This window comes from Saccopteryx bilineata, chromosome 3 (genome assembly GCF_036850765.1).
Source record: "Saccopteryx bilineata isolate mSacBil1 chromosome 3, mSacBil1_pri_phased_curated, whole genome shotgun sequence".
In the NCBI taxonomy this organism is placed as follows: Eukaryota; Metazoa; Chordata; class Mammalia; order Chiroptera; family Emballonuridae; genus Saccopteryx; species Saccopteryx bilineata.
In genome coordinates this window covers 286,732,986-286,755,590 of record NC_089492.1, presented here as the reverse complement: position 1 = coordinate 286,755,590, position 22,605 = coordinate 286,732,986, and the positions used below count along the sequence as shown (strand labels likewise).

At 46.0% G+C, this 22,605-nt stretch overlaps 1 protein-coding gene and 1 long non-coding RNA gene across 2 annotated transcripts in view; one reads left to right on the top strand and one right to left on the bottom strand.

The window, feature by feature from the left end:
* The window catches only part of CTNNBIP1 (catenin beta interacting protein 1), a 57,199-nt gene extending 51,230 nt beyond the window's left edge, over positions 1-5,969 (bottom strand). Inside the window, exon 1 of the mRNA XM_066270499.1 lies at positions 5,754-5,969. The gene's annotated coding sequence lies outside the window, so the exon portion shown is untranslated. The remainder of the gene's footprint in view (positions 1-5,753) is intronic.
* A 270-nt stretch (positions 5,970-6,239) lies between these two features.
* LOC136331668 (uncharacterized) lies at positions 6,240-22,553 on the top strand. The gene is made up of 3 exons (XR_010730523.1): positions 6,240-6,269; positions 19,949-20,003; positions 22,292-22,553. It is a non-coding gene; the product is annotated as an uncharacterized lncRNA (long non-coding RNA).
* Positions 22,554-22,605: the final 52 nt, after the last annotated feature.

The following is a 22,605-nucleotide window of genomic DNA, read 5'->3' as shown; positions in this document are numbered from 1 at the left end:
TGCCTCTGTGGACTATTGTCTTCCCCTTTTAATGAGGCTTCATAGAGGATCCGGGCGTAATAGGTCTTTAATAACTGAGTGCAGCAGTTGGTGTCAGCTCCCTTTCATAAAAGAAGTTCAAAAGCACTTTGGCTCAAACATCATAATGCCCCTGCGAGCTATGAAGGTACAGGTATCATTATCCCCATTTACAGTTGGGGAAAGTAAGGCAAAGGGAGGTTAATTAGCTTGCCCAAGGTCAGAAGAGAAAGGGCGTAGGATTCTAACTCTTTGCAGCGCCAGTGAGCTAACTCTGAACCCTAACAATGCCACCCAGCTGGGCTTAAGAGAGATTTTTTTTTCTTCTCTATTGTTTCTGCTGAGAAGCAGTAGTATCTAATATGGGGCTCAGAGTTCACACTCAGGAGCCGTAAACATTTCCTTGGTGTGAATCTTGACTCTGTTCCCAACTAGCTTGACTTCAGTCAAGTTACTTAACCTTTCCGGGTCCAGCTTCTGAATATGTAAAATGGTAACAATGGTGTGTGTGTGTCTCAGAAGCTACTGTGAGGATTAAATGGGACAATGTATGTGAATTATCATTCATTTTTTCATTTTCTAAATGAGCACATATCACTCTTGTAATTAAAAAACCAGTTACATGAGAAAGAGGTCGCACCCACTCTGTTTAGTTTTTACAAGGCTACAGACGACACATGACTAACAGGCACTTCGGATCCTGCCAATGTAATGCCCAGGACCCTGAAAGTGACTTACAACACAAAAATTCTGCTTGAGTTCCACCAGCTCCTGTTGGTCTCTCAAGGTTAAGAGCAAGTGGCATCGTGGACACTGACTGACAAGGGGATGCCTGAGTGAGGATGTGAAAAGCTGGCCAACTGTACCAGTCTAAGGAGGACAACTCCAGATTCCGGGTGAGCTGAAGCCCAGGGTTTGAAATGCCATTTCTCTGAGTGCTCTGCCGGGCTTCCCAGCGCCACTCAGCCCAGACTGAAGATAGCCTATGCTTTCTGGGTAGCACAGTGTTCCTGACCTAGTGACCAGTAACAGTGTGGCCCGACCCTCTACAGAGGTCCTGGTGGTACTCAGCAGGAGACTGGTAGAGAAGGGTGTGGGGGGTTGGAGGGAAGAAAAGCTGCCCAGTCAATCTTGGTATACTGCCAACATAGACACTGTGACATATTTGTGTGTGGGTGTTCTTGGTGCACATATAAAGAATAATAGCAAAACTCCAAGGTTACTTTGGAGTTAAAGCCGAGATAAGAAGCTTAAACCCAGGCCCTAGCTGGTTGGCTCAGTGGTACAGCATTGGTCCAGCATGTGGAAGTCCTGGGTTCGATTCCCGGCCAGGGCACACAGGAGAAGCACCCATCTGCTTCTCTACCCTTCCCCCTGTCCGTTCTCTCTATCTCTCTCTTCCCCTCCTGCAGCCAAGGCTCCACTGGAGCAAAGTTGGCCCGGGCGCTGAGGATGGCTCCATGGCCTCCGCCTCAGGTGCTAGAATGGCTCTGGTTGCAACAGAGCAACGCTCCAGATGGGCCGAGCATCTCTCTGGTGGGCATGCCGGGTGGATCCTGGTCAGGCACATGTCGGGGGCATGCAGGAGTCTGTCTGTCTGCCTCTACCGCCCCCCCCCACACATACACACCACTTCTCACTTCAGAAAAATACAAAAAAAAGAAGCTTAAACTCATGCAAAGATGAGCAGAGAACAGGACATGCCCCTGTATAGGACAGGATGCTAAGAGCTGGCAATGCTCATTCATTCAACTAAAAAAACGTTCACTAACTACTTACGTACTCAGGGGGAGAAGAAGGCTTAGTGGAGAATGCAGGACAAAGGCAAATACAAACGCCTTCACTAACCTAGCCGATGGCCCCGTATCTCCTAGGTACCTCGGCCAGAAAAATGAGGAACCTGGTAGGAATAAACTCAACACTGCTGGCCTCCAAAACCCTTCCCAAGACAAGGAAAGCCCATTCACTGTTCTTCCTGCTGTCCTGCTCTGTATCCCAGCGTGGACCACCAAGGAAAGCTCCTGTGCAGTGACTTCCCACTGTTCAGAATTAAAGAGCAAAATCCAAACTTCTCACTGTGGCCACAGATCTAGCCCCTGCCAGCTCCTCACCCACCTCGTTCCAGCCCTGCTGGGTGACTGCTCCCGCTCCTGCTGTCCTCTCTGTCCATCAACCAGGCCTCCCTGCAAAGTCATCTCCTCAGAGCTAGCTCAAGTTATGCCTTGAACCCATACCAGTCGCTCTCCAGCTCCTTGTCCTGTGTTATTCTCCCTGTATCTCTTCCTACCACTCTAGGTTATCTATTCATTTGTCTACTCGTTTACCGTCCATCTCACCCCCTACAATACAAACTTCACCAGATAATGTACCTGCAATCTTGTTCTTGGCTATATCCCCAGCTCCTACAGCAGTGATGGCACTTAGTAGGTGCTTAATAGGTCACTCGATTTAACAAATATTTACTGATTGCCTAAGAAGTTTAGGCACTAAACTATAATAGTAGAATAGTAGGGAAGGAAGGAAGGAAGGAAGGAAGGAAGGAAGGAAGGAAGGAAGGAAGGAAGGAAGGAAAGAAGGAAGGAAGGAAGGATACCTGCCCACAAAGAGCTTAAATTCCTAATTCCTTTGGGAGATAAGATAAATATATTATGGTGAAATAACAGTTGCTACTTCAACCAAGCAGGTACTCAGTGCTCAGTGCTGTTCTCACCATCTGATAGGTAATTACTTAATTTAATCCTCCCAGCAACTTCAAGAAGGAAGTATTATTATTTTACAAATGGGAAAAGTGAGGCACAGAGAGGTTAAGTTACTTGCTGAAGGTCACACAGCTCATAATGGCAGAACCAAGACCCAATTCCAGCAGCTGTTTCTTGGAAGCAGGGCTGGAGAGACAGCAGGCCCGCCAAGGAAGGGCTGCCCTGTTCTGGGAGCTCAGCAAAATGGAGACGGCTGGGTTTACCAGGGTTGTGCACTGGATGCGGAGAAATCTGAAAGGAAGTGTGGTCTGGTGGAAAGACAAGGAGGGACAAGGATCAGGGTTCTGGCTTCTAGTTTTAGGTGCTGGGAAACACGCAGGCACAGCAATCAATACTTGATGAGTTTACTTTTGGTGCAGAACACTGACTGAGGTGTGGTGAGGGATGCAAAGATGAACCCAGAAGAGATCCTGGCCTCAGAAAGCTTAGAGTCATACATGCACACGGGGAGCTGAAACAGAGGTAGAAAGCCGCCGCTGCTGTAAGAAATGTACAAACTGCTATAGAATTTCAAGAATTATTCAAGCTCTGGCCAGTTCGCTCAGCAGTAGAGCATCGGCCCGGCGTGTGGAAGTCCTGGATTTGATTCCTGGCCAGGGCACACAGGAGAAGCGCCCATCTGCTTCTCCACCCCTCCCCCTCTCCTTTCTCTCTATCTCTCTCATCCCCTCCCGCAGCCAAGGCTCCATTGGAGCAAAGTTGGCCCGGGCACTGAGGATGGCTCCATGGCCTCTGCCTCAGGTGCTAGAATGGCTCTGGTTGCAATGGAATGGCCCAGATGGGCAGAGCATCGCCCCCTGGTGGACATGCTGGGTGAATCCTGGTCGGGCGCATGCTAGAGCCTGTCTGTCTGCCTGCCCCCACTTCTCACTTCAGAAAAATACAAAAAAGTAAAGAAATAAATAAATATTCAGCCTGTAGGGGTCACAGATGCCCAACCATAAAAGAGGGGATGGCCTACGTAACCACCAAGGTCCTCTAGTTCTGACATGTTCTGATAGTACAGATTTGGAGCGGACTGGAGATTAAGTTTCATTCTGGTTAATGGTTCAAGTTCATGGTCACCGAACTTGTAGGAACCTAAGAATGCTCTCATTTAAACAACACAGCTAGATGTGGGAACAAAGCCTACTGTGCTCTGCCTTTCTCCACCTCTAAGTGATTTTTAAAACCACAAAATCCCTGGAGTCTCCCACAGTACCTGGCTCACCATAGGTGCTGAGTCAAGTTTGCTGAGCTAAAGCTGAGCATGGTCAGGTCTAGAAACTCTCTGCTAGATGCATAACTCTCTGTTGGTGTTCCCGGAAGCTTCTCCTTCCAGCTCTCAGCCTCTCCCAGGGGAGTGGGTTGGGTCCACCTCTGCACTTTTACTGTTACCATGCTGGTCCCCCAAGCCTCCATCACCTCTTGCCAGGCGGCTGCAACAGTCTGTGTCCCAACCGGCATCCCTGCCTCTGCATTTGCTTCTTACAATCCAGTCACGATAGAGCAGCCAGAACGATCTCTGCTGAAAATCCTCCAATGGCCTCTAACTGCGCTTGGAATAAAATCAAAACTGATTCTTCCCACTTTCATAGCACTAACCGCTACGGAAATGATTTTGTCTTCTTATTTGTGTAGTCTCTCCTCTTTATAACGTCCAGCTCAGGAAGGCAGGGGCGGCGTCTATCTTTACCATTGTAGCCCCTGTGCTTGGCATAGTGCCTGCCACACAGTAGCCATTCACTATTGAAGGGATGAATCTCCATCCCATAGAGGCAACTTGTATTTACACAACCACAAACTCCAGCAGGAAACCATGAATGACATGGTGGCATTTAACAGCTGGCACCTTTATTCATGATTCAAAGTCCTGCTTTAAATCAGAAGAAATTTGCTACCTCTGGATACTTCAGTTGTCCAAAAGCTCAGTATCGTTTAGGTCTAAAGACAGGAACTAGAACCCGGCAGTTATAGCAGGAAGCTAAGGGTCAAGGCACTTGGGAACAACCTCAGAACAAACTCTGACTTGCCTCCAGGTTCCTTATTAACACACCCTGTGCCTCAGTTTACCCAGCAGTCAGCTGGGTACACTTCCCCAAGTTCTGAATGACAGAAGACAAAATAATTAACAGCTATAACGTACTTAGATCCTCAGATAGGAGGTGCTGCAAGCCACACATCTTATTATTCATAAAACTCTTGATTTGATGCCTCCTCGGCCTTCCCAGGGGCTATCCTGACAGCAGGCACTGCTTAGACAAGTTCAGTGAACAAGAGAGAGGGAGGCTTGAGGGGCCTAACAGATCTCCGTGTTTTGGTTACCAGGTTCAAGAAAAAGGAAGGTGGTGGCAGTGTGGGTGACGAAAAGGAGGTGAGAAGTGCAGTCTTGGGCTCCAAGTGGTTAATTGTGCAGGCTCAGGTAACAGCTGGCCATACAGGTGAGACATGTGCTTACGATGTGTACCTTCCAGGAACACAGAGAGAGGTGGCATGGGGAAACGACAGTTTAACCAAACTGGAAAGGCGAAGGGCAGTCCAGTGGCCAGACCTGGGCAGCATTTAGTTTGGGGCAATATGGAGGAGCTCTATACCCAGGGTCGGGATGCTGAGAGTGGGGCTCAGGTGAAGGAAGAGACAAGAGGACGCGGAACCCAGAGCGCCGACAGACGATGACAACCATGCCGGCGCGGTCAGGCGAGCGACAGAGCGGGTGGCTCGGACACCTGTGGAGGCGCGCCCCAGGAGAAGGGGAGGACCCTACAGGGTGGTCTTCCGCGGGGGCGGGCGAGCGGCGGGATGCAGCGGCGGCCCGGCGGGGCGAGGAGGCCGGGCCCAGACCAGGACGTCGCGCCGGGGGCTCAGCCGGTGGGTCCGAGCGGGATCGGGGGTGCCCTCCGCGGTCCCTCCCCGGGAGACAAAGGGCCGGCGGCTTCCCCGAGCCCAGGCGCGGCGCGGGCCCGGGTGCTACCGGCGTGGGCTGTCCTCCGCGCTTACCTGGGCCGCCCGACCCGGCCGGGCCGGCGGGGACTTTGGTCCGTGCGCGGTGCGCAGCGGCCTGTTCCGGGGCGCGCTGACCCCAAGCAGCCGCGGCAGCGGCAGCAGCAGCAGCACCAGAAGCAGCAGCAGCAGCAGCAGGATCGGCCACCTCAGCCTCCGCCTCCCGCTCCGTGAGTCACCGCGGCGGGGAGGTAGGGAGGCGCCAGGCCGCCGGGGGAGGGATCGGAGAAGGGGGCGGCATCTGGCTCCGAGCGGGCGGCGGAGGCACGGCTCCGGCAACGCCCCGCAGAGTGGAGGGGGCAGAGGAGGGCCGGGCGCCCGGACAGGGCTTGATGGAGAGGCGTGGCCCTGGTCGTGTGGGGACGCTCATTGGTTACATTGGCTAGTGGGGCGGGGCTGAATGCTGAGGGGGCGGAAGCTGCGGGGCTCATGGGGACGTTCATTGGGCGCTTCGAGCAAGGGGCGAGGCCATGGCCCCAGGGCGGGGTACGGAATGGCGGAACAGGATTGCTGGTAAGTGGCCGAGCCGCACTCAGAGCAAAGGGGAGGGGCGGGACCGGAGGTGGGCTGGGGACAAGGGGCGGAGGCCCTGAGGAGGAGGCGGCCTGAAGGCGGAGCCCGGGTTAAGGTTGGAGCTATCGTTGAGGTACAGCAACTTTGCTTGTCTCTCGCTGCTTCAGGAGCAGTGATCTGGTAAAAATAATGGCCTGTCCCACACACGGGTCTGTGTTTAAAAATGGGAGCTGCCAGACGGCGCGGAATCCTTGGTGAGACCGGTTTACCCAGGACCGCTGAAAAAATCTGAATGGACGAGGTTGCAAGACATTTAGAGGCGTGGTCTTCCTGAGTCTCGGAGCTGGTTAGGCCCGCTTTTGAACTGGGGGCCTGTCTAACCTGAGGTCCACGGAGTCCAAAGAGTGTTAAACTTACAGTATCGTGTGTTTTTCTAATACTAATGAGTGCATTTTTCTGGGGGAAAGGTTTCCATGATTAAAATGTTTCTATAGAAAGTCTGACTCTGCTATCTGGCTCTTTGGAGAGAGTGTGAAGAGAAACAGCTCTTTAAAGGCAAAATGTGAGTTGTTTTGATTACCCACCCTACTTTTTTTTTTTTCAGAGACAGAGAGAGAGTCAGATTGACAGGGACAAACAGACAGGAATGGAGAGATAAGAAGCATCAATCATTAGTTTTTCGTTGCGCATTGCGACACCTTAGTTGTTCATTGATTGCTTTCTCATATGTGCCTTGACCGCGGGCCTTCAGCAGACCGAGTAACCCCTTGCTGGTCCAAGCTGGTGAGCTTTTGCTCAAACCAGATGAGCCCGCGCTCAAGCCGGCGAGCTCAGGGTCTCGAACCTGGGTCCTCGGCATCCCAGTCCAACGTTCTATCCACTGCGCCACTGCCTGGTCAGGCTTACCCACCCTACTTTTTAAGGGGAGGCGTGTATTTAACTGTGGTTTCATTTTCAACATTCTAACTTAATAGTTACATGGTGTGACACTAACCGCAATTTAAAAGCTCTGCTGCCCCTCTTGCCCGACCTTTTCGTTTCACCCTTTTCTGTCCCATTCTCTTACACTCTTCCAACATTTCTTCCTCTTCCATATGCAAGAAAGATACGAGAGCCCTGGCTGGGTACTCAGTTGGTTAGAGCATCGCCCTCATATAACAACGTTGCAGGTTGGATCCCCAGTGGCATATACAAGAATCAACCAATCAATGCATAAATAGAACAACCAAATGATGTTTATTTCTCCCTTCCTCTCTCTAAAAAATCAATCAAAAACATTTTTTAAAAGGAAGATACAAAATACTTCTTTTTTTACTTTATTGTGTTCATATGCTGAAATGTCCAGATTACTCTTTTAATTTAACACTGTATTGTAGTTACAATCAAGGACTATTTTAATCTTATCAAGTCACAAAATTATGAATTCAGAAAGGCTAGAAATAGATTTTAATCATGTCTGTATACCCATCAGTGTTCAGACAACCATACCCATAGCAAGAGTTGAACCAATATTGGCCAAAACATTATACCAGCTAACCCTTCAAGTTTTCTAGAGAACATTAATACAAAAAAAAGTACAGATTCAAATTATTTTTATGTAAATATTAATATTTAAATGGATGAATTAAAATTGAACAAGTCGGCCCTGGCCAGTTGGCTCAGTGGTAGAGCGTGGGCCTGGCGTGCAGAAGTCCCAGGTTCGATTCCCAGCCAGGGCACACAGGAGAGGCGCCCATCTGCCTCTCCACCCCTCCCCCTCTCCTTCCTCTCTGTCTCTCTCTTCCCCTTCTGCAGTCGAGGCTCCATTGGAGCAAAGATGGCCCGGGCGCTGGGGATGGCTCCTTGGCCTCTGCCCCAGGCGCTAGAGTGACTCTGGTCACGACAGAGCGACAGGGGCAGAGCATCGCTCCCTGGTGGGCAGAGCATCGCCCCCTGGTGGGAGTGCCGGGTGGATCCCGGTCGGGCGCATGCGGGAGTCTGTCTATCTCTCCCCATTCCCAGTTTCAGAAAAATACAAAAAAAATAAAAATAAATAAAAAATAAAAAAATTGAACAAGTCACTTGCTATTCAAGACACAATGTATAAAATATGTTTTTTAAAAAGATATATTCTTGGCCTGACCTGTGGTGGCGCAGTGGGGTGAAGGGTTGACCTGGAACACTGAGGTTGCCGGTTCAAAACCCTGGGCTTGCCTGATCAAGGCACATATGGGAGTTGATGCTTCCTGCTCCTCCTCCTTCTCTCTCTCTCTCTCCCCCCCCTCTAAAAATCAATAAATAAAATATTTTAAAAATTTTAAAAAAAGATATATTCTTTAGGAGGAAGGGGGTAAGGAATGCATAAAATGAAAATGTGTCAGTGCGGAACGGATGCTATTCATTATTGCCAAATTTTTATAAATATATTGTTTTTATAGTTCAAAATTATAAGTTTATCAACAGAGCCAGTGCCTCAACTACCCCATGAGCTCAGAGTTGATAAATTCTGCATTTCTACATAGCAGTATTACTTGAAGATTAACTCAGGCTCCATCCAGCTGTAGGGTCTTAAAATGAAATGCTGAAGGCCTAAGAGATAGGAAACATCTGTTAGATAGGACAGCCCAGACCATCTCTTCTCCTTGGGGAACTGATCCTCCCCACTTTCTGCCCTCCAGAGGTGTTGACTACCACTATAGTGTCTCTCCTCTCCTCTCTACAAAGCAACAACACCCAAATACAAACAGGAAAGACATGGGTCTCAAGCTGGACCAATCCAAGTGCTGCATTCTCTTGGCTATTGGCTAAATAGGATATGACCTGAGCTGAGCCTAGCAGAGTTCTTCCCTGAACTTTCTGAATTAGGAATGAAGGGAAGTTCTGTATTTCCTATTGGATCAAGAACTGTAAGGATGTGACCTCAAAAGTGTTAGTATCATCCTCTACCCACCACACAGAAAATTCTGAGACAATGTTACTGAACAGAAACAAAAATTTGGAAGGAGGGAAGGGGAAAGGGAGAGAAAAAAAGGGAGACCTCTAACAGCTTGGTCCATGGTTTTAGTAGACCTTGCACCAGCTTTGCTTACACGATCTCATAGGTCATAGGTCCCCAGATCTCCTTCTCTGCTGGTGCTCCCCACTTCAGGAACTGGCACTGCTCCACCCCCTTGCTTACAGAGGAAACTTAAGAGTATCCTTGACACTACTCTTCCCTTTACCTCTCATATCCAGTCCATGCTGTTTCCACCCCAAACCATACCTTGAATCTCCTCACTTCCCACCATCTCCACTTCTCTGTCCCAGTTTAGCCTATCATCAGCTCTCACCTTGACTCCAGCAATAACTTCCAAGTGCTCTCTCATTCAAGTTTTCCCTACCACCTCCAACCCATTACCCACACAGCCAGAAGAATCTTCTTAAAATGTATTGATGCTGTCAGACTGCTGCTGTTCAACGAGTTCTCTTTCTTCTCATGATAAAGTTCAAAATCCTTTGTGCGGTGACAAGACCCTGCATCGTCTGGGTCCACCTTGACCTTGAACCACCCTTGCTGACTGGGCGCCAGGTACACACAGGCCTTCTCCCTATTGCTTAATCACAAGGTATTTCTTTGTGCTTTGAGGCTTGTGAGTGTGCAGTTCCCTCTGCCTCTGCGGCTCAATTTCTCCCACCTCTCTCCCCTTCACCTGACTGAATATTTGGTCTCCTTTGGTCTTCTTCAAAAAGATTTTTCTTAACCTAGGCTAGATCCAGTCCCAGCATGGCCATAAATTCCAGGAAGGCAAGGATGTCACTGTGAACCACTCCTACCTAGCATAGTACCTGGCACATGCAGATGCGTGAATAATATTGTGGCATGAATAATGTATAATTACTGCACCCCGGACTTTCCACCTATTGGAAAGCCACTCCTACATCCCCAACACCAATGCTATCAACAGTAAAAATTTCAGGCCATGAGGAAGCAATGGTGGAGCCTCAGAAGGCTGTGGGAAGGAGAGGTACACTGCTCACAAAAATTAGGGGATCAGAGACCATGCAGATACTCCAGTACTTTCAGGCTTTTTTTTTTTTAATTTTTTATTTATTTATTCATTTTAGAGAGGAGAGACAGAGAGAGAGAGAGAGAAGGGGGAGGAGCTGGAAGCATCAACTCCCATATGTGCCTTGACCAGGCAAGCCCAGGGTTTCGAACCGGCGACCTCAGTGTTTCCGGGTCGACGCTTTATCCCCTGCGCCACCACAGGTCAGGCCCTTTCAGGCTTTTTGTACAGTGCTTTCTCACCAATGAAATAAAAGTTGGTTTTGCATTCATTTGCATAATCAAACAACTTTCTTTGACTTGTTTGCTTTTCTGATGTTCTTTTGTTTGTTTTGTTGTTTGTTTGTTTTTACAGAAACAGAGAGAGAGAGTCAGAGAGAGGGACAGATAGGGACAGACAGGAACAGAGAGAGATGAGAAGCATCAATCATCAGTTTTTCGTTGCAACACCTTGGTTGTTCATTGATTGCTTTCTCATATGTGCCCTGACCGTGGGCCTTCAGCAGACCGAGTAACCCCCTGCTTGAGCCAGCGACCCTGGGTCCAAGCTGGTGAGCCTTGCTCAAACCAGATGAGCCGGCGCTCAAGCTGGCGACCTTGGGGTCTCGAACCTGGGTCCTCTGCATCCCAGTCCGATGCTCCATCCACTGCGCCACTGCCTGGTCAGGCAGACGTTCTTGTTTAATTTAAAAAAGTCAAGTGCTTCTTTTTTTTTTTTTTTAAACAACCACAACTTTTTATTATTATTATTTTTTTATTTATTCATCTTTAGAGAGGAGAGAGAGACAGAGAGGGAGAGAGAGGAGAGAGAGACAGAGAGAGAGGGGGGGGAGGTGCTGGAAGCATCAACTCCCATATGTGCCTTGACCAGGCAAGCCCAGGGTTTCGAACCGGCGACCTCAGCATTTCCAGGTCGACGCTTTATCCACTGTGCCACCACCAGTCAGGCCAAGTGCTTCTTTTTTTTATCACTTCATATTAACTTTGAAATATCCCCTAATTTTTGTAAGCAGTATATTTTGGAGCATTTATGGCAATACGATGGCCTTCCTGCCTAGGAGTTGAACAGATGCTAGGTAAGAATGGGAGAAAAAGAAGAGACTTGGCAACTGAACAAAAAGAAATTTTTTAGTAAAGAAAAATGAAAACCAATTCTTTTTAGTTTGAAGACCAAACAAAATAGGAAACATCAACTCCCATTTGTGCCTTCACCAAGCAAGCCAGAAGTTTTGAACCACTGACCTCAACATTCCAGGTCAATGCTTTATCCACTGTGCCACCAAATTTTAAACGTTAATAATTTCCAGTAATATAGAAAGAAAATAATATTTTCTGCTTTGGACCCTATGTCTGTCACCCTGTTTACATTTGGTACAGCTCTGTCTTCTCTGAGGACAGTGATAAGGAGGCTAAGTGCACAGGAAACAAAGCATGCCATGTCACAGGCCGGTCTCCTGTGTTTCGCCTTGGCAAATAACTTGTCATCTAATTTTACTTTGCAGATAATAAGGAATTATTAAACATGATGAAAGCATTTTGTAGATCAGTAAATATATATATTTTGTGCCATGTGTGGGGTATGTGCAGCTGTGAACATCTGGCTCTCTGTCAACCTGTCCCCGAAGTGTTGGCTTCTACAGCCTCTGATGGGCGGATCCTCCCCACATCCCAGAATTCCGCTTGCACTGCCCCTAGGAACTGTATGAACAAATAATTATTCATTTCTTTGGCTGAGGGATCTAGTAGACCAACATGTCTTATAAGAGTATTCTGTCTGCCTGGCCGGTTGGCTCAGTGGTAGAGCGTCGGCCTGGCGTGCGGGGGACCCGGGTTCGATTCCCGACCAAGGCACATAGGATAAGCGCCCATTTGCTTCTCCACCCTCACCCCCCTCCTTCCTCTCTGTCTCTCTCTTCCCCTCCCGCAGCCAAGGCTCCATTGGAGCAAAGATAGCCCGGGCGCTGGGGATGGCTCCTTGGCCTCTGCCCCAGGCGCTAGAGTGGCTCTGGTTGTGGCAGAGCAATGTCCCGGAGGGGCAGAGCATTGCCCCCTGGTGGGCAGAGCATCGCCCCTGGTGGGCGTGCCGGGTGGATCCCGGTCGGGCGCATGCGGGAGTCTGTCTGTCTCTCCCGGTTTCCAGCTTCAGAAAAATACAAAAAAAACAAAAAACAAAAAAAACCCAAGAGTATTCTGTCTGTACAGTCTCCAACATTCTAATCACTTAGTAAAGACAAACCAACATAAGACCTCAATTTGGATCCAGATACTCAGTTTATTAGGCTTTAAGCATAGTAGTCTGTTTATCACCGTTTTTTCCTGTTATCATCCAATTAAGTTTAAAAAATTACCATCCCAAAACACAAAGAGCCTCGACTCTCTGGGAATAAATGGTCAACAGCCGTCCTCCCCCGGGCACTGACCAGTGCATTTTGTATCTCTGGGTGCTGCAGTGTTATCAGGTGAGACCAAGAAATCATCCCTCACGATTCCTTCCACCCCTGCCGAATTACAGACTGCCCAGTAATTTGTTGCAAACAAGTAGCGGGACCTGTAACTGTTAAATATTCATAGCTTTGTTCCTACCCTTCACTGTTGTTGTGTTTTTGTTGTTTTAAGATTTTATTTATTGACTTTTATTTTTTTTTTTTTTTTTTTATTTTTTAGAAAGTACCTCTCTTTTTTTTTAATTTTTTTATTTATTTATTCATTTTTAGAGAGGAGAGAGAGAGACCGAGAGAGGAGAGAAAGACAGAGAGAGAGAAGGGGGGGAGGAGCCGGAAGCATCAACTCCCATATGTGCCTTGACCAGGCAAGCCCAGGGTTTCGAACCAGCGACCTCAGCATTTCCAGGTCGATGTTTTATCCACTGCGCCACCACAGGTCAGGCTATTTATTGACTTTTAGAGAGAGATAGAAAGCGGGGAGGAACAGGAAGCATCAACTCAGTTCTTGCTCATATGTGCCTTGCTTGACCAGGCAGGCTGGGGGTTTCAAACTGGTGACCTCAGCATTCCACTGTGCCACCACAGATCAGGCATACCCTTCACTGTTTTAAGAATAGAAAATTTTGAAATCTACCTGAGACTATAAGCCTCCCTGTTTAACATTCAAGTGTTTAGTTATGTGTTTTCTTAAATCCTTTGCTAGTTGTAAGAGTGAGGTCTGGCTTTGCAGTAATGTGACAAACACTTAGGAGTTTGCATTTTGGTCCCGCAGAGATTGCTCAATCTAAATGAACTTTGTGGTTTGGTCTTCCCCCCATCTCCTCCCCTCACTTTCTTCATTACTGTTCTTCCGGGAAATTACTTCCCATCAGCAGTATTTGTCCCCAGCTGGTGAATCAGCTGGAGCTCTTTTTTTTTTTTTTTTTTTTTTTTTATAGTTAATAAACACTAAAGGCTGAAGGCAGAAGATCTACACCCTGGTGCCAGCTAATGAAGAGCCTCACATGAAAGCTTATGCAAAGGAGACAGGCATGGTGCAAATGTCCTGGGATCCCAGATTACTCACTCTTCTCCCACACACTGCATAACAGACAGTAATGAATATTAATTATTTAAGCAAAGAACACGAGAGCCAACACGGGCAGCACTCTAGGATCCTCTGATGAAATCTTTTTAATTAGCACAAGCTAGAGAGCCAAGGGAAATAGACCAAGGTACTTAATAGCTAAAGAATTTTTCAAAATTCTCTACCATTTATTTTCCCTTAAAAGAAAAGAAAAAAGAAAAAAATTAGGTTACATTTGTGTGCACAGCTGATAAACTGGAATAAGAAAATGAAATGGTTTCCACAGGCTCCCTTCTGTGGTGGCATGTGTGTGTGTGGTGGTGGTGGGACATAAGAAGGCTGTCAGGTCTTCATAGGCTCCAGTGAATCCTGAGGCTGTGACCCAAGTCTCCTCTTAAGATGTATGTTTCACCTGACCTGTGGTGGCACAGTGGACAGAGCAGCAACCTGGAATGCTGACGTGGCGGGTTCGAAACCCTGGGCTTGCCGAGTCAAGGCGCATACGACAAGCAACCAATGAACAGCTAGAGTGAAGCAACTGTGTGTTGATGCATCTCGCTCCCCACCCCTCTGCTCTTCTCTCTGTAAAAATCTATAAATAAAATCTTAAAAAGATGCATCTTTCTCCCATCCAAGTATTAACCAGGCCCAACCCTGCTTAGCTTCCGAGATCAGACGAGATCGGGCGCGTTCAGGGTGGTATGGCTGTAGACGCATCTTTCTTATTTGTACGCTGTAAGGACATCAAAACTCAAAATGTAACTCTGTCCATCCTGATTTTCTTCTCTGTGCTCTATTGAAAGGTTTAAGCAAGGATGTGGCATGGTTGGATTTGTATTTAAATATTATAGCCTGGCCAGGCGGTTGCACAGTGGATAGAGCATCGGACTGCGATGCAGAGGACCCGGGTTCAGGACCCCGAGGTCGCCAGCTTGAGTGCCGGCTCATCTGGTTTGAGGAAAAAACACACCAGCTTGAACCCAGGGTCGCTGGCTCCAGCAAGGGGTTACTTGATCTGCTGAAGGCCCGCGGTCAAGGCACATGTGAGAGAGCAATCAATGAACAACTAAGGTGTTGCAATGCGCAATGAAAAACTAATGACTGAGCCTGACCAGGCGGTGGCGCAGTGGATAGAGCATCAGACTGAAATACGGAAGGACCCAGGTTCAAGACCCCGAGGTCGCCAGCTTGAGCGCGGGCTCATCTGGTTTGAGCAAAAAAGCCCACCAGCTTGAACCCAAGGTTGCTGGCTCCAGCAAGGGGTTACTCAGTCTGCTGAAAGCCCGCGGTCAAGGCACATATGAGAAAGCAATCAATGAACAACTAAGGTGTTGCAATGCGCAATGAAAAACTAATGATTGATGCTTCTCATCTCTCCATTCCTGTCTGTCTATCCCTGTCTATCCTTCTCTCTGACTCACTGTCTCTGTAAAACAAAAACAAAAACAACAAAAAAAAAAAACAAAAAAATCTAATGATTGATGCTTCTCATCTCTCTCCGTTCCTGTTTGTCCCTGTCTATCCCTCTCTCTGACTCACTCTCTGTCTCTGTAAAAAAAATAAATAAAATAAAAATTTAAAAAAAATTTAAATATTATAGATGACTATGGCTTTAGTATGGAGAAGGGACTAAAATGGAACAAGAATAGTCTATTAGTCAGCTATTGCTGGGTAACAAACCACCTCAAAACTCAATGGTTTAAACAAACATTTGGTTTGTTTTTTCTCAGGTATCTATAAATTGTCTAATGTGGGTCTACTTCAGGCTACGGGTTGATGATGACTCTGCTGTGTTAAACTGGGATCAGCAGGGTTTAGCTAAAGATTGGAATCAAGTCCATTCCCGGTGTGCCCTCATTAACTTTGGACCTGAGGCTACACAGGGCATATTTCTCTTATGATGAATGGCAGAAGATCAGAGCACCAAGCCAAACTGTGGAAGCACACTGAAGATCTCTCCAGGAGTCATACAGAAACATTCCATTAACCAAATCCAGTTTCATAGCCAGACCCTAAGCAGTGGGATAAGGAAGTATATTCCACCCCAAGGGAGGGAGGTGTGAATAAATATTTGTTGAGCAACACTCAAATATATCAAAGCAGCTATGATCAAGGCATTTTCAATTCTGACAGGAACTAAATAAATGGTAGTCTACTGCTTTCCTCATCCTGAGCCACTTTGCTTTATTTTAGCTCCCAAGCAAGAGCTTTAATTTTCCCCAAAGGCTTTAACAGATGGGATATAAAACGATATAATATTACCAGCCTTCCCTGGCCAGGTAGCTCCGTTGGTTAGAGCATCATCCTGCGGGTTCGATCCCTTGTCTGGGCACATATAGAAACAAATTGATGTTTCTTTCTCTCCTGTCCTCTCTAAAACCAATTGATAAATACAATATTATGGAAAAAAATATTACCAGCCTAGAATTACTTTGGTCATTTACAAAAGTTTAGGGTCTTAAACCCCAATTTTTTCACTGAGCCTGTGGATGCTGCTTATGTATGATTTGCAGGTGATCAGAAACACTTGCTGTAACAATGAATGGCATTATGTTTTAAGAAACAAATTGATCGCCTGGCCAGGCGGTGGCACAGTGGATAGAGTGTCGGACTGGGATGTGGAGGACCCAGGTTTGAGACCTCGAGGTTGCCAGGTTGAGCGTGAGCTCATCTGATTTGAACAAAAAAGCTCAGCAGCTTGGACCCAACATCGCTGGCTTGAGCAAGGGGTTACTCGGTCAGCTATAGCTCCACGGTCAAGGCACATATGAGAAAGCAATCAATGAACAACTAAGGTGTTGCAACGAAAAACTGATAATTGATGCTTCTCATCTCTCTCCGTTCCTGTCTGTCTCTATCTATCCCTCTCTCTGACTCTCTTTCTGTCTCTGTAAAAAAAAAAAGAAAAAGAAAAGAAACAAATTGATCCTTTTTATACTTATTTCTGACTAAACATGAGATGAGTTGCCTTCTGTCAGGGCTGGCTCCAGCATGCAAAGAAAAGCTCACTGTTCTGTCCATTGCCCCAAGGTTATCTAGAAACTCTACATTTTCCAAATGGAAAGGCATACCAGGTACTTAATTTATTTGGATGGGTCTGGCCCACTGCTATGTACTCTCATCAATTTTTAGATATAATTTGTTATTATTATTTTAAAAAATCTATTATTTGAGGGGAAAAGAAACTTTTCCCAAAGTCCTCACTTCCTTTTTTTTTCACCGACAGAGACAGAGGGACAGATAGGCACAGACAGACTGGAAGGGAGAGAGATGAGAAGCATCAATTCTTCGTTGTAGCGCCTTAGTTGTACAGATTGCTTTCTCATATGTGCCTTCACAGGGGGGGCTCCAACTGAACCAGTGACCCCTTGCTCAAGCCAGCAACCTTCGGGTTCAAGCCAGCAACCATGGGGTCATGTCTATGATTGCACACTCAAGCCAGCAACCCTACGCTCAATCCAGATGAGCCTGTGCTCAAGCCAGCGACCTCGGGGTTTCGAACCTGGGTCCTCTGCGTCCCAGACCAACACTCTAACCACTGTGCAACCGCTTACTCAGGCCCAAAGTCCTCAATTTTCATCTGACACTGCTGGGCTCAGCTCTAACTGGGGTGCATCCCCTCCTCCCTCCTTGCAGTCAGTCAGGCACGCACTCATGGCAACAGTCCTGGGTCTCTAATGGAAGCTAGTCTTGCTGTGGACATCAATACTTTTGGTGGTTCGGAAGCTGAGAGGACAGTTCATATAACTTGGAGGCAGCCCTGTGGGGAGTAAAAGTGAACTATTTTTAGCTGATTCAAGTGGAGGCAATTCACTTAAAGAATCCAAAGGCTTCAGCAATATCTCAGATTGACTTTAATGAGTGGTTAGACAGAAATAGCTACGGGCTCCAGGGGGCAGGCCAACCTATTGAGGACCTCTCCCGGAAGATAAAAAGGCAGTCATAGCTGGCATCATGTAGTGTCAGCTTCTTCCATGCCCCTGGCACCATGCTCAGCATGGTGGCATATCTGCTCATCTTACTAATTGGTGGCTAAATACAGACAGAAAAGAAAGGGACACTTATTTCACCAACTAGTAGAAAAGCTTTCTTAGGAAAGAGCAGAAGATAGGCAGGCTCATAGGAAAGAGGAAGGAGTCCTTAAGAAAGCACACAGGTGACACTTGGGACTTTTTAAAACAACTTTGAGCAGGCAATTTCCACTTAGTTTCTTTTCAGAGTAGGAGACAGAAGCAGCCCGCTCAAGGAGCTGCAGTGTTTGGAAGAGATAAAGGAACCAGGTTTAATTTGCCTTCCATTTCCACTGCTCATGACTCCTTGCGGAGACAGACTGTAATATTAACACACAAATTCCCACAAACCTAGTAACATTCTTTCATTAACATGCCTTGGGTTATTATATGATCTCTTTAACACAACTTACATCATTAAGGGAAATTGTAATAAAAATTTATCTCACCTCTAAGAAAGGAAAAGACAGGAGTAACAGAATTGTGGACTTTTTCCCACATCATCTTTTTTTTTATGATCTTTATTTCTCATTACTTCAAATATCTAGAATATGAACACAATCTTTCTTTAGTCAAACCAAATAAAATGCCTCCATTTGATTTAGTTCTTAAAACGTACATTTTAAGATTTTTTTTTTAATTTTTATTTATTTATTCATTTTAGAGAGGAGAGAGAGAGGGAGAGAGAGAGAAAGAGGGAGAGAGAGAAGGGGGGAGGAGCTGGAAGCATCAACTCCCATATGTGCCTTGACCAGGCAAGCCCAGGGTTTCAAACCGGCGACCTCAGCATTCCAGGTCGATGCTTTATCCACTGCGCCACCACAGGTCAGGCGCATTTTAAGATTTAAAAAAAAATTTTTAAGAGACAGGTAGGGAGAGAGGGTAAGGAGAGAGATGAGAAACATCAATTCGTAGTCGTTTCACTTTAGTTGTTTATTGATTGCTTCTCATACGTCCCTTGATCGAGGTGCTCAAGCCAAGCTAGCAACCTTAGGCATCAAGCCAGTGACCTTGGGATCACGCCGCGCTCAAGATGGCAAGCCTATGCTCAAGATAACAAGCCCATGCTCAAGCCGTGCTCTAGCAGGCGACCTTAGGATTTCAAACCAGGGCCCTCAGTGTTCAGGTTGATGCTCTATCCCCTGTGCCACCACCGATCAGGCTAAGGTTTTAAATAATTTTCATAAAGGTAATATTATTTAGCTTTTATATAGTTTCTTATACTGTAGTTTCAAAGTAATTTATATAGTTAATAACCATTCCTTACAAAATATCTATAGGAATATTTGGAAGGTAACTTGACAAAATGGGATAAAAATTAAATATAAGAATGGCAGAATTATGCCCTGGCTGGTTGGCTTAGCGGTAGAATGTTGGCTCAGCATGCGGAAGTCCCAGCTTTGATTACTGGTCAGGGCACACAGAAATGACCATCTGCTTCTCCACCCTTCCCCCCCTCTATTTCTCTCTCCCTCTATCCCTCCAGCAGCCATGGCTTAAAAGGTTGGAGCAAAGTTGGCCCCAGGCACTGAGGATGGCTCCATGGCCTCAGTCTCAGGCATTAAAATAGCTTGGTTGCCGAGCAACAGAGCTGCAGCCCAGCACACTGGGCAGAGCATTTCCTGGTATTGGCTTGCTGGGTGGATCCCGGTCAGGGTGCATGCAGGAGTCTGTCTCTGCCTTCCTGCCTCTCACTTAATAAAAAAAAGAAAAGAGAATGGCATAATTAGAACTAAAAATGAAATGATGGGGTTTAGGATACATTACCCCAAAATCAGGCATCTTGACATTTTAAGATTAATGAATTTGAGAAATGGCAGGTGCAGGAAGGACTTTCAACTTTCCCCAGAAGCAGGTCATAAAACCCCCATGAAAGGTGCCTTCCCAATACCTGGAGGATAAGAGCATCTATAGAGGAAACTGAACAAATAGAGGTTAAGTTTACTCCATTTTAGCTTGCCTTGGTCCTATCACATCTTTCCGTGACTTTCCAATCTTCATCAAAGCTAGCATAAAAACACTCAGGTTTAATTGTTTCTGGGTACTCATTTCCTTATGAAGGGTCCCATGTCATGTAAAACTTGTATTAAATAAATGTGTATACTTTTCTCTTATGAATCTGTCTTTTGTTACAGGAGTCTCAGCCAAGAATATAAAAAAGTACAGGAGAGATATTTTTCCTCCCCTACAGTAAGTAGTATTCCAACTTTCTCTCCATTTAGTATTCTTCAAAGCAATAACACAAATATCTTAATGAGATACACATTTTACAAGATTGGTTAAAGGATGAGATAAAAGTCTAGTTGAAAGAGATCACTTAGATCAAATTGTATGGATCAGGATTATTTCCAAACATAAATTTCTTTACAATCTACACATCTGAAATAATGTTTCCAAGGACCCAGCTAACTATAATGATTTTTTTTATTGTTAGGTCTATTTTAAAACATAACTTTATCATTGTAAAATAACCCTCTTGGTGATGCAACTAGATATCTAAACCTCTATTATTTATACAGTGTGTCTGTAAAGTCATGGTGCACTTTTGACCGGTCACAGGAAAGCAACAAAAGACGATAGAATGTGAAATCTGCACCAAATAAAAGGAAAACTCTCCCACTTTCATACCTATTCAGTGCAGTTCGATGTGGGCTCACGCACAGATTTTTTAGGACTCCTTAGGTAGCTATCCCGTATAGCCTCTACAGACTCGTCACTGACTGATGGCCTACCAGAACGGGGTTTCTCCACCAAACTGCCGGTTTCCTTCAACTGCTTATCCCACCGAGTAATGTTATTCCTATGTGGTGGCGCTTCGTTATAAACACGCTGATATTCATGTTGCACTTTGGTCACGAATTTGAATTTAGCGAGCCACAGAACACACTGAACTTTCCTCTGTACCGTCCACATCTCCACTGGCATGGCCGTGGGCTGTTCCGCTGTATACACGGGTGTTACGTCATCATCTGCGCATGCACACATGCTGCCACATCATCCTACAGAAACTGGGAGGGTTTTCATTTGGTGCAGATTTCACAATTCTATCGTCTTTTGTTGCTTTCCTGTGACCGGTCAAAAGTGCACCATGACTTTACAGACACACTGTATAAACACTTAAGAGTCTTATTTTTTTAAAAAAGGATTCCATCCAATATCCATTTTGGAAAATTTAACAAAAAGAGCCAAGAAATTAATAAATGACATAACCCAACCAGGCAGCAGAGGGACCCTTTCCTTGCTCCCACACTGTCATTAAGATTTTTCCAAAACATGTTTCCTTCTCTTCAATTTCAAGATACAATTCTCACTAGGGAGAAGCACATTTTGAGTTTTTCAAACCAAAAGGGCCTAGTATATACATAATTCATCCAGTGCTTTGACTGTAGCAAAATTAACCTGGCACAATCAACCTCCCACTCCGGTAAGAACAGCACTGTGGGAGGTCATAAGTGCTGGGTAGGAGCAAGGTGCGACTGGTCCAGGCAGACTCCCAGGTGAGTGGGCACATGTTCACGTCACTCATTTCTCCCCCATGCTCCCCAGGTAAAAGACAGAACCCACATTTCCCTTTCTGAGAATGCAGAGCAGACTTAGGTATATCTGTATGAGCTCCTTTGTGTGGGCTCTTGCTCATGATATTCTCCTGCAGAGGAACAGACCACTCATACCTTTGGCAGGATGAAAAGAAAGGCCACAAGGCTGAGGCTAAAGAGCTGCGAGTTCACCTGTGTGCTCCAAATGTACAACTGCTCCTTTTGTGAGTAAATATGACACAAAGTATTTAAATAAATGAGTATATGCTCAGAACGCCATAAACCAAATCTCTGGTACAATTTACCAAGACCTGGAATAAACCTGATGTATGTTAAATTGGAGATGCTAACAAAGCTAATCTTTTTTTTAAAGGAGTAAAAGCACATTTTCTAAAGCCATGATTAAATCAGGGCTAAGGCAAGCAGTTATAATCTAATCCAGGCCAAACATTTGCTTTTGCCTAAATTACCTACCTCTTTAATTATCACTGAGGATAACCGCTTGGGTTTTCCAATTAGTTTGGTTTATGAGCTCTGGGGGAACAACACCAGGCCTAGAACCAGGTTTACAGACAGGCCTGAAAACTACTCATCTCCTCTTAAGAACACCATGTAATACACTGAGCAGGAACAAGAGAAAGTACCCCACCTACCAAGACATTTTGGTGTAAACAGACATAATTAAGAGAATATAAGCTCTTAAACCATGTATTGAAATTATGACTATAACACAAAATTAGAGGTTCTTGTGGAAAGGCCTCAAAAGTTCATGGCCACAGTTGCCAGAAGTTGGGGGCGGAGGGTCTATAGCCGAGGCCTAATCTCACAGAGAACCCTTTCTTACCAGCGTTATATTCCTCTTAAACTCAAATGAAAATCAGTAACTCTCCTTGGCCTCCTTTATAAAACAATACATTTTTACTGGTTTATTTTTAATTGCAGTCCACCGATGAGGCTGTGAGGAACATGGTCACCCCAGGGGAAGGGGACAGTAAGAAGCTGCCCCTGGCAGCCTCCAGCCCCTCAACGTCCCTGGCCCTCCCCTTGTGATGGCGTGGACTCTCCAGTGTGAACTCCTGAGAACACTGCTGACCCCTTGTGTCTGAGGCCCATTCAGCTCATCGTGTGAGTAGGGAGAGGGATTTCAAAAAGAGTTAAGATGCCAAAAAGCGCCATATTCTAGGGGAATATCTAGAAGAGCCGTATTTTTAACCTGTGTTTTTGTGACTTAATGAAAATATTAAATGCTAGTTAAC